The sequence below is a fragment of the Neofelis nebulosa genome, chromosome 1 (genome assembly GCF_028018385.1).
Source record: "Neofelis nebulosa isolate mNeoNeb1 chromosome 1, mNeoNeb1.pri, whole genome shotgun sequence".
Taxonomy (NCBI): Eukaryota; Metazoa; Chordata; class Mammalia; order Carnivora; family Felidae; genus Neofelis; species Neofelis nebulosa.
In genome coordinates this window covers 214,547,994-214,562,350 of record NC_080782.1, presented here as the reverse complement: position 1 = coordinate 214,562,350, position 14,357 = coordinate 214,547,994, and the positions used below count along the sequence as shown (strand labels likewise).

General features: G+C 35.2%; 1 protein-coding gene across 4 annotated transcripts in view; it reads left to right on the top strand.

Annotated features, from left to right (window-relative positions):
• ELF1 (E74 like ETS transcription factor 1) overlaps positions 1 to 14,357 on the top strand; it is a 111,401-nt gene that overhangs the window by 24,659 nt on the left and 72,385 nt on the right. For 3 of the 4 annotated variants that reach the window (XM_058683819.1, XM_058683814.1, XM_058683788.1), the window contains exon 1: positions 2,757 to 2,904. The exons of the other annotated variant lie outside the window; for it this stretch is intronic. The gene's annotated coding sequence lies outside the window, so the exon portion shown is untranslated. Of the gene's footprint in view, positions 1 to 2,756; positions 2,905 to 14,357 lie in introns of those variants that run through there. 4 annotated transcript variants of the gene reach the window in all.

Sequence of the window (14,357 nt, the reverse complement as noted above, 5' to 3'; positions counted from 1 at the left end):
TTAGGATTGAGTCTGCTGGATTGTATAATAAGTATATGTTTACAAGAAACTGCTAAATGGTTTTCCAAGTAGGCTGTACCATTTTGCATTCCCAACTTTGCATGTGAAAGTTGAAGTTGCTGTACATCCTCCCTAGCACTTGGTATTTTCAGTTTTTTGTTTTTGTTTTTGTTTTTTTAAGTTATTCTGTTGATGTGCACGGGTACTGTGGCTTTAATTTGCATTTTCCTGTTGAGTAAGGACGTTGAGATTTTTTGCTGTCTTTCTCTGCCATCTGTATCTCTTTTTGGTGAAATGTCTATTCAGACCTGTTTGACAATTTTAAAGGCTAGTTTGTTTTCTTATTTTTAAGTTGTAAAAATTTTTTATATTAAGCGTAGTAGTACATTCATTGGTTTTAATGCTCATTATAGTCCTCTGAGGTAGGTGCTATTAGCCTAAATCACAAACAAAAAAGTTAGGCACACTACTGTTAAATATTGCCCAGGATCACACAGCAGATAGGTAGCATAGCTGGGATTTGCACCCAAGCAGAGTGACTCTAGAACCTGTGCTGAACTGTTTGCCAACTTGTTTTTTCTGTGGTGATTGATTTCTTGGGGTTGTGAATATAACTAGGATCTAGTTTCTATAGGTGGTAAAACAATGCTTATAGGGACACCAGCAAAGGGGCAATATATTTGTAGCAGAAACTCTGGAATCTTCTCCCTAGGAATAGCTCAGATATTTGTTGCTATTGAAGAAGGGTACTTATTTTCACTTTATGTCTCTTACTTCTACATACCGGTGGTGAAAAGTACTTCTTTTAAATTACTTTCCACATGTCTGCCATTATCAAGTAATGAGGTGCTTTATATAAATGGATGTTCTCAATAGCAGAAGCTTCTCCTTTTAGGTATCCATACACCATAAAAGATTTCTCTCTCTCTCTCTCTCTCTCTCTCTCTCTCTCTCTCTCTCACACACACACACACACACACACACACACACACACACACACACACATTTTTCTCATTTTGTCTTTTATAATAATGTTGACTTCAAGGCATTTACTGTTTGGCGATACACTCAAGGAGTGTGTAGAACTTACTGACCTTTATATGATGGCTTTAGATGCCAGGACTTTTAAAGTTATATTTATTTGTGATTTTTATAGATTTTTGTTTTAGTCTTCTCTCACTTTCCACTTTCCACTCTGTCATTTGTTTGTTGTGACATCATCCTTTCACTATTCCCTCTTTCACACCCCTATAACTTCATTTCTAATTAGGTAAAAGATTATCAAATTATTGGGCTTACATGGATATGGTCTAAAATAAATTTCAGCTTTAGGAAACGACTTAGGGGTTTTCCAGTGAACATCTCCTGTGACTGCTCAGAGGGCCTTTTTTCTTGTTTTTGGGGCTCCAAACAGTCATTCTAAATAAATGAGCTCTAACGTAAGATAAATATGGTATTTGACGGCAGAAGAAGTGATGTGTTTTTCTTTTTAGCATAATTTTTTATTAATAATTTGTTAAACCATGGGGATTATCTTAGTAAAAAGGTAAACCAAACAGTGTTCAGTAGAATGGAATAAATAGGCACTTAATGGGCAGAAAGTTGGTTCACAACCATTCTGTTCTGTTGCAGTTTGTGAAGTTCCTAAGTCAGTGACAGCTTGTCCTCTCAGCTGCGCCTCTAGTAAGACAAAATGATTACTTCCAAGTAATTAACTGAAGCAGAAAACTTTGCCAAATCCTATTTACTTTTTGTAAAATATTAAGATGAAGTCTAGTGAGTAGTACTTTGTCATGTAAAGCACTTTTGAGAGTGCTTAATGCTTTCAAGCCATTTTGATCAATTTACACTCTTAGAATAAATTAATATTCATCCAGGGGACAGGGTAAGTAGTGCACTAACATCTCAGCTGCTTGGGCACCTTGTCAGATGTACGATGACTTGGAGAGCAAAACTTCACTGTCCACATCATTTGTTGGCACCTTAGGGTCACCATGTATGGTGCAGCAGGGTGCCTGGCACATAGTACGTTTTTATTTGTGGAATATTTTGGTAAAGAAAACGGTGGCTATCAATTGGGAGCATAGAATCATGAACCGTGATTGCATTGGTAATCTGTTTAAAATAGAGTTTTATCAAGCTTGCGATACTATTTAAAATCATTTTGCTATATTAGACTTTAGCTCCTTTCTAACCCTGAATTCGTAAAAAAATTTATAAACCAGGTTAATTCACACTTATTTTTCTACTGAACTTTGAATTTTCTAGATTTTATGTTTAGTGGACTTGTAAATCTGCATCTGATACTGCGGTTGGCTAGCTTTTCCAGATTACATAGCAATGTACCCCTTTCATGTAAGGGTTAATGAGTAGCCTGGTTAGACTCACCAGTCCATTGTCACACTAAAAGCCAGAAAATTTGCTGTCTCCCTTCCATTCCCTCCCACATTTTTTTTTCTTTTCATAGTTTTATTTACTTGATATATTAATATAATTTTTAAAAGTTGAGATTTCATTTTGTAAAACAACATACGGTTTTAATTTTGTATCTGTGTAGATCCTGAGTTCTATTTTATTGTTAATGTTAAATTATGGTAATTAACATGAGCTGAATAATGGTTTAATCAAGGTAGATCTTGCTCCTTGGCTCTCTGTCTCTCCTTTTTCTGTACTTCTCCTCTGTTTTTACCTGTAGATTTGCATGTTTGACCTAGCAGAATAATTGGGTCCACAGCAACATGGGCGTGCCTCCCTTAGAAACACTTAGTTTCATGTATGACTCATAGGCTGAAGCACAGACACCACTTCCCCAATCTACAGGAGCCATTTTAACAGCATAAAACTTGCCGGATTGCTTTTTATTTTCAAGCCCAAAGGACAAAAAGAGAACGAGAATATTTGAAGGTAACTTGTTATGAGTTTGTGTGTTTGCTTCCGTCTGTTTCATGAGCTGATAAACGGAGGGTGGTTCTTACCTGTCGAAGAACATGGCTGAATGTGTTCTTTAACTCTCTGAAAAAAATGTGTGTAGTCAGTCACATGCCTGATTGCACTTAACTGCTAGGGGGAAACAAAGCATTCAAATTCTGGAAAGTTTTAGATCTTCTTAGAAAAGCATTTTTTTTATATTTTACATAATTTGTTTTCTTTGTTTGCCCCCTGTATGACTTGAGAATAAAGGAGATTTTTCTTTCTTTTTCATACTACAAAACAAACCAGTCAAGTGTTCATTTAAAAAAAAAATCCAGTTGTATTTGTGGGATAGCTAGAAAGTTACAATTAAGTAAATTCATGTACTATGCGTGTGTGATACGGATGTTAAGAAAAAAATTCCGAGGCAGTGGTGTTGTTTTGGCATTTTGATTAAAGGGAGGTTTGGAGACAACTCGGTCATAGGTATTGCTCATTGACTGTTCTTTCCTCTTTTTTCTTAAATTAATGAAATTATAACATTAATTTTTGAAAACTAAATAGAAGTTTAAGGAAAATGAAGCCATTTAGATAGATAATAAGTAAAAGTGATTATTAAATAAAGAGGAAGAAAGAGTAGACCAGTTCATTTAGTATCAGAAAAAAATAATAAAGTTTTATAATTCACACTGGAAACTTATTCTGAGAAACAACCTTAGATGCATGTCTGGCTTCTGAGGAAGCATGTAGTATTTCAATTTGTGTGTAAAGAAAAAATAAAGAATATTGGCCTTCCCTCTATACTGTTGTTGTTAAAATTTGCTTGTTTTGAAGAAAAAAAGTAATACCTTTTGTGTGAAAGAAAAGATTGCTTAGTCTTTTCCTGGAATATTTATCATCATTGAAATTACGAAATTTTGGCTAGTGTATATTCTGGTGTGCCTTCAAGTTCTAGGTCCTCTGAGAAGCTGAGTGAAGTAGTATTTTACTTACGAAAGTTATTTATGAAATTAAAATTTGAATGCAAGTAAAATTTGAATATGTAGGGATTATGAATAAAATATTTGGAAATAAAACTTAAGTCATATATTATTGACTATAATGATGTTTAGCTAGTTCTTTGGAAATTTGCTGTTACTGACTTTCTAAGTGCTTAAAGGCCTATCTGCTGAAAGGGAAGATAGAAAGGCAGTTAGTTACTACTTCATACTCTTGGAAAGGGTTTTTATATTAACAGGTCTCAGTTTTGTGGTTTTGCAGGAAAGACATAGCAGACATTTTACCAATTCAGCTCTGAGCCATTTGCTATCATCTTTGTTTGCATCTTGCTGGTTTAGTCAGCCTTTGAGTAAGTAGAGCCTGTATTTACTTCTAGTCTGGTCTGTGTGAAAAATCTAAGGAAACTTTTGGCTTTTTTTTTTTTTTTAAGTTTTTAAAAGCCAGTGACCCATGAGAGAAAAATCTAGGGACAAACAACTAAATAAGATTTTATTTATTAAAGGGAAGTAGAAGGATTTAGTTTCTTAAAATTAAGCAGCTGGTATAAATAAAATAGATACTGATCATATATTTCAGTTTCTTACTATGTGAAGAAGACTGAAGTGGGGCTTCAAGGACAAGGGAAGGAAAAAAAAAAAACATGGAAGCAAGGGAAGGCCAGAAAGACTTACTTAGCAGTCTTCTTCCCACTGTTTTCCTTTCATAAGGTTGAATATAAGTGTAGATCGAGTCATCAGAATGAAACTTAGAATTACCCATTTAAAGAACTTAAGCACTGAAAAACACTGAAGATCATTCAGCTGCCTCACTTGTATAGATGAAGAAACAGTGGCCCGAAGAGGTCTTGTGACTTGCTCAAGGTTGTGCAGTGCCTAATGGCAGGGCTTCCAGCCCAGAGCTGCTCATGCTAGTCCACACTAACAAGTGATGCTTTGTTTGAAATGATCTGTGTTTCCTTAAGAGTAAATAAAACCTTAATTAAGTTGCTTGGTGATAAGTTTGGTAATAAGATGTACCAAATGAATTAACCAATGATCTTGAAAATGTGTTCCAACTAGTTTGTTTTTTCATCAGAGAGAAGATGATGCATTTGTTTAATTTCTACAACAGCTTTTTTTTTTTTCATTATTAGCATTTTTTCATAGTTGAAGAAGCATTGTTTGTGTCATTGCTTATTTAAGATGAATCCAGGGGGATGGAATTATGAGGATTTGGGAATTTACTTTGAACTTCAGAGCCAGACAGGTTTATTTCTGCTTTAGTTTTATCTCTTGTTCTTTTGGGAGGGCAAATACTGTTTAATATGATGCCTTGTTATATTAAAGTGTATGTGTGTGTAAAACCCTGCATATAAGTTTACAAAGTCTACAAGTCTCTAAACTTTAACATTACACTCCTCTTGAACTGAACCTTTCCAGAATTAGTAATCTCATTCCATTTGTTTGTCATATCTTCTCTCCTCCTTTGAGAGTTGACTATACATACTAGGCACTTTAAGAAACTAATGGGGAATACAAAATCCTTGTTAACTTTTTGATGTATTTTATTGGAATGGTTGAAATTTACTTTCGATCTGCCTTTCTTTAGGTCTGAAATTTGGTTTTTTAAATCACTTTGCATGTAACTGTTGCATCTCCTACGTCTCCAAGTCCTCTAACCCAGTGCGATATCAGACCCTCCACAAGGTGGTTTTCATTGTCCTAAGCAACAGAGAGCACAGAAACAGTCAGAAAACATAGGCTCTCTCCTCACAAACTTAGATTCTTACTGGAAAAACAGGGTGTGGTAACATCAGTAAGATAAGAATGGAACCAAGCCACCAAGAAGTTAAATTCAGGTTCAGACTATTTGCCTAAAGGTGAAAACATGACTGCAACTTAAAATAGGGAAGTATATGGATCTTTAGGAATTGTTAGTATTGAAGACTGAGTAGCATTTGCCTAGCTTAAGGGGAGTGCCTTCACCAATAAGAATGAGAATGTAAGTTCTTTGAGGTGAGAAATGTTTTATTTTTTTGTCTTTTGGAACCTTTGACAAAACTACCAAGCACATATTAGTAAACAGTTACTATTTGCTGCATCAAACCCTTAGCTACTCAGTTGGGCAAATTCTGCTAAAGTTAGGGGTGGCAAATCTTTAAAAGGCATGTGGCCCTCAGCGTAGTCTGTCTGGTGTCGGCACTTCCTAACCAAAGAAAAAAATGAAAATCTACTTGGTAGTATATGTTTTAAAGGAGTAATTTCAACCTTTGGTGTAATAGAGAATCACCTGGCTTCAACTCCTGAGATTCTGATTCATTAGGCCTAGGGTTTGGCTTATCAGTTTGCATTTGTAATAATTACCCTAAATGATTGCGGTGCAAGTGCTTGTAGGCCACACTTTCAGAAAAAGTACATGTTTAGGAAGAGCAGTTACTTAGCATTTTAATATTTGAATTTTCAAGCACCAGTGATATTTTGAAGGCCACAGCCTCTGCTAAGTAAAGAAAGTGGCTGGAGTAGTTTATTATCAGTATTATAACTTATTTACCCTCTTCTCCCTCGCCCAGTTTTTTCTTTCTTTATTCCATTTTTTGCTGTTCTGTGTCTGTCAACTTTGTGGCTTTCCCTTTTTCTGCTTCTCTAATTCTGCTTCTCCTTCTGCTCCCAAACCCACTGCTATATTGACCACAGTAAATAAACTATTTTTTTTCAAATGTAATTAACCTATTTTTTATCTCAGTAAACCATTGCTTTCTCAGTGTTAGTTTTTTTTAGTTCCACTTGGTGTTTCATGGCATCTCCATTCCCTGATCCTTGGGGTTCTAGGCAAAACATCCCTTCCTGATTTAGGGTAGCATTTACAGCGTTTGAAAATCTTTCTGTCCTGGGAAATACACTATTATTATTTACAGTTGTTTGAGTCTGGTAAGGAGGTTTGTTTGTTTGTTTATTTATTTATTTATTTATTTATTTTTAATACCGTGTGATGCTTGGACATGATCGAGGTTTCTTTGGACATTTAACTCTATCACTGATTGCATATTTGTAGGCTTTATCTTACATTACATCCCATCTAATGGGACAAAGGTATTCACAGACTCTTGTAAGGTTGTGAAGAACAGTCCATTAGTTGAATGGTGTGAAAATAATTATTGCTTCCATTGTTTGGCTAGAATATTTTGTTCCTTTGCTTAGCAGCTGCTTCATTTGGATGGTAGAAATTGAATTAGTAATCTCATTGAGTCAACTGAAATGATTACGGCAGTTTTCAACTGTTGGAGTAATCTCTTTCTCCCATTAGTGTAAGAACCTACTTAAGAGAAAGTTTTTCATCTCATATCTATCTTTGTGTTTTCTCAGATGGTCTGTATACTATAGTAAACGTAGCTCTTGATCTATACTACAAGTGTCTAGGCATTTCACCCTTTACAAAAATGTAACTCATTTGCTAATTGCTCTGTTGGTGGATAGAAAGAAATTACGCAGCAGATCTTTGGTCGTATAAATTTCTCTGCAGAAGCATTTTGATTTCCTCTCTTCCAGTTATAAATATCTGAATTAACACCATTATCGTGAGAAGACTCTTCCTAAACTTCTGTTTTCACTTTCATTCTCTCCCTGCTATAGGAATTCAGCTATCTTTTCTTTCATTTGCTTTTTTAATTGATGAATAGTAGGGTGTCAGCTCTTTTTCGTGTCCGTGTTTTACAGCGAGCCTGTAATGAAAAGCAGCCTCCCCCTTCTCCCCCTTACCATTCTCAGTCCTGCTTCTCAGAGGCAGCCACTTCTTAGAGAAGTTTTGGGGTTTTTTTAAAACATTTATTTTCTTGGATCTATCCTTGTCCAGACTTTTACTCTTATAGTAGAAGTTCTTCAATGTAGCAGGAACTAGTATGATTTTACAAGGTAAAACATCATGTGAAGTTCATTATCTGATGGATGCCCAGTCATATAGGGCCTTGTGTTTATGCAGAATTGTATACTTTAAAACATTTAAATTAAAGGAAATTGGTTATTTTCTGTGTTTAAGAAAAAACAGTCATGAACAGTGAAACAAATTTTACAGTAAAACTATAAATATGAGGTGTTGAATTAATAACTGTTAGTTTGTGTGAATCTTATTTTTTTACATCAAAATACTAAATGGAAGCTTAGTATTGTAATGGGGCGATTCGTTTTCTTTCTTTCTTTTTTTTTAACTGAAATGTGCATGTAGGAGAATGTATAAAACATGTACTGTTTAAATATAATTGCAAAGTGTTTACCCATATCACAACCTAGGTTAAGAAATGGGCTCATTATGTTAGAAGTCCCCCACTCCTGTGTCATGTTTGTTTCTCCTTTTTTTTTTTTTTTTCCAACGTTTTTTATTTATTTTTGGGACAGAGAGAGACAGAGCATGAACGGGGGAGGGGCAGAGAGAGAGGGAGACACAGAATCGGAAACAGGCTCCAGGCTCCGAGCCATCAGCCCAGAGCCTGACGCGGGGCTCGAACTCACGGACCGCGAGATCGTGACCTGGCTGAAGTCGGACGCTTAACCGACTGCGCCACCCAGGCGCCCCATGTTTGTTTCTCCTTAAAAATGATTACTGTCCTGACTTTTTTCATTATACTTTTACCCCTTTGAACTGCATGTAAATGGAATCACACCATATATATTCTGTAGTGACTTGCTTCTTTCATTCAACTCTGTGAGATTATTTTAATTAATTTTAATTGCCATGTTATATTCCATTGTCTGTCCAGACCAGAATGTATTCACTCTTTCTTATTGATGACATTAGATTATTTCTAGTTTGGAAACATTCTTGAACATGGTTTGTGGAACATATGTGCAAGAGTTCTCTAAGGCGGTATCATCACATTGAGGTATGAGAGAAGTTTACAGAAAGTATGGAGAGAATGGATAGTTTAAGATCATTTAGAGTTCTTCATTATCTTTCCTAGCAACAGATGCCTGCCATTGATGCCTTCTTACCCATTCAGCATCTTACTTACTATGGTGTATTGTCCTGGGGGATAAAATCCTTGAGGACCCTAAACAGATGGGCAATTGATGCATTTCAGAGTATGTTGCAGACATCAATATATTTGACCACTAAACAGTTTACCATGCCTGTCATTTATTAACTGGAGTTATTTCAAACAATTTTGAATTAAAATTTTAACACAATAGATATAATATGGTCCCAGTTATATACATAAAAACAATATGATTATTGATACATATGTATTAAAGGTATAAAAATTGGACAGATAGGGACAACATCAAATTTAGGATAGTTGGGAGGGATAAAATGAGATTAGAGAGGGGATATATAGGAGTCTTTAGCTATATGTGGCCTTTTTTTCTCTTAAGAATCTGAAGCAGAATATGGTAAGATATTAGTATAAAGCTATTTCATAATAAATTTTCCTGTCTAAGGGGTAGTTATTTTTGTCCCACATTTATAAATAACTGAGAAATAATGTTCATTTGATGAGAAGTCGATTTTTATTTTTTAATTTTTTAGATTTTTTTTATTTTTAGAAGGTAATTTTTAAAAATGGTGAATAAGCTCTATCTACATCATAAAAAATATTAACTTCCTGCTTCACTGAATGATTAGCTAGATTCAGAACTAAGTTACATAAGACTGTGTCTATCCCATACAGCTAACAAGATGGCCCTAGACATACTTCTCATGGATAACTTCCAGCTGAGATCCATTAACAAGTTGGAACTATAGTTTGCCAGAAATAATTTAATATTTAGAACCATCCCACATTCAAATATTCAAAAACACATTTCAGAACGAAAAGATTCATAAAACACACAGTTGGTAGAGTACTAATTGACACTGATGAACTAATACCCTAAATTTTCGCATCTAGCCAGATTTATTGACATAATGGATGTTTCATCTGGCTTCCTTAAAATCCTTATTATAATGATAGCATTTCCTGTATCTTTAGTGGGTTTTTTTGTTGTTGTTATAAAATTGACGTGGATTCTCTATGTAAGGGTTCTGAAATTTAATAATATAATTGTAGGAATTGCTATAAAAAAGTGAAAACATAGATCTTAATCCAGGTTTTTGCTTTCATAATCATCTCTTGGCTCTCTTTTCTAAGATATTTCCCACAGTGTATGTATAAGTAGTGGCAGGGACAAAAAAAGAACAAATGAAATTAGAAGTCACAGGATTTTATGGTTCAGAAGGATTCTTCTTTTTTTTTTTTTTTTTTAATTAGTGTTGAAAAAGAGAGTGGGGGGGGGGGTGGTAAAGGGAAGGGGATGGGGGATCTGAAGCATGCTCTACATTGACAGCAGAGAGCCCCATGCAGGGCTCAAACTCATGAACCATGAGATCATGACCTGAGTCAAAGTTAGACTCTCAACCAACTAAGCAACACAGGCATTATTCTTGATGCTACGGAATATATCCATGAATAAAACATAGAAAATTTATTCATGAATTATGTTCTATTAATTAACACCCATTTAAGATGTATTCTAATGTATACAAAGATTAGAAAAAGTTACAAATAGATTAGATTAGTGGTCCTCAAAGTGTTTTTTGATGAAGAAAGCATACTAGAACTTAATTTTCAAAAGCTTTATTTTACTGGGGAAAAACTGTATCCCAGAGTTTTCTTTTCAATATAGTATTCTTCTGAGAGAGGATCTCTGTAAAAGGCATTTAATAAATAATAGCCCATCCTTGTAAATAATTTGTATGTTGACAGATATAACCCATGGAAACAAAAGCTCTTTGTGGTCCTCAGTAACTTTTAAGAGTATAAATGGATCTTGACACTAAAAGAATGTTGCATGATTGCAACCGGTGGCTTAAATACCATTCTTACAGATTTTTCCCTCCATTCTTAAATTTAATTTAGGAAACTATGGTTAAGTAACTTGCCTAAGAGTGAGTAATTTAATAGATCACTGATGCTTACAGCATTTGATTTAGTCCTTTTTCCTATTAATAATAAAGGAGAGTTTTACATAAATTAAATCAGAGTTTAAAAAAAAAAATTACAAGTGTTCTAGACCAGAACTAAAATAAAAACATCAGTTTGGAGGTTTTTTCCCCAATGATGAAGATCTTAGGTGATCACTTTTACCATATATTTATTTGTGCCCCTCCAAGTTCTTTTTACAACGACAGCAAAAGTTACTAAAATTGGGGTATTAAGTTACTTATATGTAATACATTAGAAGGTATTAATTATAGTGATTATATAAATATGTAATGTATATTTAATATAATTACACTTATGTTTAAATATTATGTTTAATGTTAAAATATTACATTGTAGTAAAGGAATGCAAATTAAATGAAATTACCTTTTTTGCCTATCATACTGACAAAAAATTAAAGTATTGCAGAATGGTGAGAACACCATGAAATGTGTTTGTGTGTATTCTAGTGATAGAAGTATTAACTGAAAAACCTTCTGGAGAGCAATTGACGTATATCAAATGTTTTGACATAATCTCAGTTGTAGGACTCTGTCTTAAAGAAAATTTAAGGATGGGAACACAGAGTAAGCTCTGAAGATATTTGAACCACTGGTTTTAATAGTGTAGCAGTTTACAAGTTTTATACTTTATATCTTCTCAAAATTTGCCTTCTTTATACTCTTAAAAATAATGGAGGATCACAAAGAGCTCTTATTCATGTGAGTTACATTCATCAGTATTTACCAGTATTAGAAATTAAAACACAGGGCACCTGGGTGCCTCAGTCAGTTAAGCATCCAACTTTGGCTCAAGTCATGACTTGCAGTTTGGGAGTTTGAGCCCCATGTCATGCTCTGTGCTGACAGCTCAGAGCTTGGAGCCTGCTTCAGACTCTCTCTCTCTCTCTCTCTCTCTCTCTCTCTCTCTCTCTGTCCCTCCCCTGCTCACACACACACACTCTCTCTCTCTCTCTCAAAAGTAAATACACATTAAAGAAAAAAAAATTTTTAAAAAGAAAGCACAATTTAAAAATATCAATATATTGGGGTGCCTGGGTAGCTCATTTGGTTGAGTGTCCAACTTTGGCTCAAGTCATGATCTCACAGTTTGGAAGTTCAAGCTCCACATTGGGTTCTGTGCTGACAGCTTGGAGCTTGGAGCCTGCTTCAGATTCTGTGTCTCCCTCTCTCTCTGCCCTTCCTCTGCTCACACTCTGTCTCTGTCTCTCTCTCTCAAAATTCAATAAACATTAAGCAATTTTTAAAATAAATATTGGTACATTAATTTCTTAAAATAATAAACTCATTACATGTTAACTTAATTATTTTTATAAAAGACAACTATGTTTTCAAAAACAAAAGCTGTATGGGAAGAAATGCAAATCTTTAATCTTTGGCCTAACAGAAGACAGCTAGATTTTCATATCTGCTTCTACATTAAATCTGTTGCAGTATGTTCCTTTGGTTGAACAACGTGCAGAAAATTTGGCCTACTTTAGATGTCTGCTTGGAAAAGGGAGATGTATTTTATAGCTGCTTCAGATGATTGTGGATTTCTTCTACTACACTACTGTATAGTGGATACTACACTAAAACTCAACAAATGCTAGTCTCCTAAAGGTGCAAGGGACTCTGAAACCCTATCAATGAACTTTTTGTCCTCTGTAACATTGAAGTCCATTTGTCTGCCTTGCATTTTGAATGAATTAATATTTTCCTAAGCAAGATTTTGTAACATTCATTGGTCAACTGAGTATTCCAAATGTTGACATATTTTTTTTATGTTTATTTTGAGCACAAGCAGGGGAGGGACAGAGAGAGAGAGGGAGGGTGAGAATCCCAAGTAGGCTGTGCACTGTTAGTGCAGAGCTTGTCACAGGGCTCAAACTAATGAACTGTAAGATCATGAGCTGAGCCAAAATCAAGAGTGGGATGCTTAACTGAGTGAGCCACTCAGGTACCCCTAAGAATCACGTTCTTTAATACTGTACCAATCTTATGGGGTGCCTGGGTGGCTGAGTTGGTTAAGCATCCAACTTCAGCTTAGGTTATCATCTTATGGTTCTTGAGTTCGAGCCCCTTGTGAGGCTCTGTGTGGACAGCGTGGAGCTCTGTGCTTACAGCTTGGAGCCTGGATCCTGCTTCAGATTCTGTATTTCCTTCTCTCTCTGCCCCTCCCCAACTCATACTGTCTCTCCCTCTCCCTCTCTTTGAAAAATAAACATTAAAAAAAAAATACTAGGGGCACTTGGGTGGCTCAGTTGGTCTGTGCGTCCGACTTTGGTTCAGGTCATGATTTCACTGTTTGTGAGTTTGAGCCCTGCATTGGGCTGTGTGCTGACATTTCTGAGCCTGGAGCCTTTTTGGGATTCTGTGTCTCCCTCTCTTTCTGCCCTCTCCTGCTCTGTCTCTCTCAAAAGTAAACATTAAAAAATTAAAAAAAAAAAAAAAGAATCTTATCAAAAAGTCTTTTTAAGTATTGGAAAAGCTAATAAGACCAAAGTAGTGGATATAAATTTTCCAAAATTCTGATTTTCAGTTCAAAGCTCATTTTTTTTTTTTTTTAACGTTTTATTTTTGAGAGAGCACAGGTCGGGGAGGTGCAAAGACATGGAGGGACAGAGGATGAGAAGCAGGTTCTGTGCTGACAGCAGAGCAGGCTGGTGCAGGGCTCAAAGTCACAAACCTGGAGAGATCTTGACCTGAGCCAAAATCGGACGCTTAACTGACTGAGCCATCTAGGCACTTCTGAAAGCTCACATGTTATCATTGGTGACAAATGCTGTTGTTTTCCTTGAAGTGACAGGGTCACTTTATTCATTTTTGGGAACATGTCTGCCAAATATCCAATTATGAATAATGAGTAATTCTTTCAAGTAAAAATGGCATTCCATGAAAAAAAGCAGCTAGTTTAGCTCACAACTCAAATAATTAGTATTTTTTCTCAAGACAACCATTCTATTTAGAATTTGACAGAAGCACTTTATGCATACTTCCTATTTTATCATTAAAAAGGCATGTATTTAATGTTTGAGATTTAAGAAATTATTTTTACTCTTTGTCAAGGATATTCTTAAGTGAAACTGGCTTCTTTTATAATGACTAGTGTGGTTTGGTAACCTAGCCCTGCTTCATGCTAAGGCACTAACAGTTACATCCACCTTTGCTTTTGCACTATTAGTTGTAAATGTGAACATGGTGCAAAAAGGCATATAATACCGAGTGTTAGTCTGAAAATAGTTTTGACCTCGTGAACTCTCTGAAAAGGTTTATGAATCGTCTGTGGCTCTGAGAAGTACATTTTGGGAATCACTGTAATATGGCAACTTTAGAAATAGTCCAAGAGTCCAGAAATGGGGATTAGTTAACTAAGGGATGATTCTTCTACACAGTTCTATGATAGAATTTAAATTTGTGAAAGTTTATGTCAAATAAAAGCCGATTATACAGTATTTTTCTATGTTGGGTACTTCTCTAATGAGGAAATCAACATTTCTTGAAGAAAGTGAAAGTATTG